Here is a 2,532-nt window from a genome sequence, read left to right on the forward strand (position 1 = left end):
ACGGCGCTATTATTAATTAAAGTGTCACATGGTGGAGGGGGGCGGGGAGGGCGCGGGGAGGGGGTTACATCATCCGGCCCCGAGGGTGGGGGGGGGGGGGCTGCAGGCAGAAGAAACCGAGAGGTAACTTTTAACCCTAACGGCGCCGGCCGCGAGGGGACGCGCGGGTTGGGAGAGGAGGAGCGCGGGGCTCTGGGACGCCTGAAAACACCGCTGGGGTCTCGGGCTGGAGGGGTCGCAGGAGACCCTCAAGGAAGCATGGAGCGCCGGGGGAGGTTTTCTGCTTCTCTTTTTCCCGAATTAAGCTCCGATTCCGATTTGGCGATGGGAACAGGCTTGTTTGCCGTTTTGGATGAAGTGATGTCGAATTCGGCTGCGTTAAAAAAAGAAAGAAAAAAAAAATGTTCCCAAGCTGTTGTTTTGAATGGGAGAGGTGGGTCGGTTCAGAATCTCCTGAGAGGGCCAGATTCAACCCAGCTTGCCTACTTTGGGGTCTGACTCCGCACCTGCAGGCTGCGGATACAAACACACCCGCACACCGCACCCCCCCCCCCCCCCCGCCCAACCCCCATCAGAGATACGCCGCGGGACCCTAAAGCGCCCCCAGCGCCGCTGGAAACCTTGATGTAGGCCAGAGGGAGGGCTGGGATTGGCCTTTAGCCTTGGCAGTTTGCAGCGCACCGCGTCTCCACCGGAGAAGGACCCTCACTAGGGGTTTTCCAGGAGGAAACTTATTTTCGTATGTTTCTTTTGTCAGTATTACTTTCCTGCCCGGGTTAGTCTGTAGCAGTGATCTCCATTTAATGCGCAATAGAGACTCTAAGGGATTGGGGATGGGGCGGTGGCGCCGCAGACTTCAGCTTCTTTTTTTCCAGTCCTAGAGTTGCCCCTGTGCCCCTCCAGACTGGAAAATCTGGATCTGTGTCTGCTGGTGAGGGTACAGATGGGCGAGAGGGCCCTCGGTGGTTTCTTTGGGGGAGAATGAGACCCTGACCTACCTTGAATCCACTGGGGATTCAGAAAACTGGGGGAGCCTGGAGAGGGCTCCAAGCCGGCCTTCTAGGTCCTGATGAGGCAGCTCGATCGTCTTCTCCCCAGGAGCAGAGTCTTGCTAAGGCCTGACAAGTCCTTTGGTCACTTGAAAAAGATTCTTTAAGACTATGAACTTAGTTTGGGTTTGGATTTATCATGGAGAGATTTCCCCGTGGCCTGCAGCATGGTCAGGGCTGAGACCCCAGCTCTGCTGTGTGATCTTGGTGCCTCTTTATGTCCTAGCTGCTTCTCTGGTGGTTCAGACGGTAGAGAATCTGCCTGCAATCAGAAGACCCGGCTTCCATCCTTGGGTCAGGAAGGTCCACTGAAAAAGGGAATGGCTACACACTCCAGTATTCTTGCCTGAAAAATCTCATAGACAGAGGAGCCTGGCCGTCTACAGTCCATGGGGTCGCAAAGAGTAGGACACGACTGAGCTCATTTTTGGATCCACTGGGTCCCAATTCTCCTACCCTTAATAATGGTCAACACTTATTGAGTGCCTTCTGTTGTAGGTTACTGGGTCGCTGTCTACACTGCCTAAAGTGAGTTTCCCAATTCTAGGGTGGTGAGAATGTGCTATTACTATCCTTTTTTACAGATGAGGAAACTGAGGCACAGGGAGGTAAAGGCTCTTGCCAGGAAATCACAGAGTTGGTGAGGAATAAACCTGAATCTAAATGAGGGCAGTCTGCTGCAGGCTCTAAGCTCTTAACCATGGTTTTATACTGCCCCCTGTAATCTAGGAATAATAATACCTCCCTCCCAGGATTAGGGCAGAGATTAAATGCGAGAAAAGTGTGCCAAGCACCTGGCAGGCATTGGGCCCTGGATAAACCTTGGTTCCTTTCGCTTCTGGCCAGAACCACTTCCCCATTCTCCCGGGACTCACCTCCTTAATCCCCGCTAGACTTTGCAGAGGGGACCGGATCCGTTGCCCAATGTAGCGTTCCAAGAATGAAGATACATTGTCTATTTAAAAAGCCCTTTGGATTTAAATTGAACAATTCCCTCCTCCTCCCCCTTTTTAATCTGCACGCTTTTAACGGCTCACTTCATGGACATTAATTTTAATGGGACGATTATTACCCTGTTTGGAAGCGTGCCCCTCGAAATGCTGGGCTCATGAGGTGGCGCTGGGTCGAGTCCCAGCAGCTTGGATGTTTTCTGTAGTGGAGAGAGTGCAGTCTTGGCCATGGGGACTGTGGACTTGTTGTCCAGCAAAGGGGGTGATGGAAAAGAGGGGGAAAAGGGAAGATGTCCTTCTCTCCCCCGACACTCTGCAGGTGACAGTCAGTCCCTAACTGTCTCACTTTTGAGAGGGCCCATCATTCACTTACTGGGGAATGTGGCCTTGAGATGAGGCTTTTTGGAGCCTCTGTTTCCTCAACTGTAAACTGAGATTAATAATAGTACCTGCGTTACAGAGTTCAATAAGATCATACCTGGAAGCCCTGAGCACGGTGAGCACTCAATAATAATAGTACCTGCGTTACAGAG

The sequence above is a fragment of the Bos indicus x Bos taurus genome, chromosome 17 (genome assembly GCF_003369695.1).
Source record: "Bos indicus x Bos taurus breed Angus x Brahman F1 hybrid chromosome 17, Bos_hybrid_MaternalHap_v2.0, whole genome shotgun sequence".
In the NCBI taxonomy this organism is placed as follows: domain Eukaryota; kingdom Metazoa; phylum Chordata; class Mammalia; order Artiodactyla; family Bovidae; genus Bos; species Bos indicus x Bos taurus.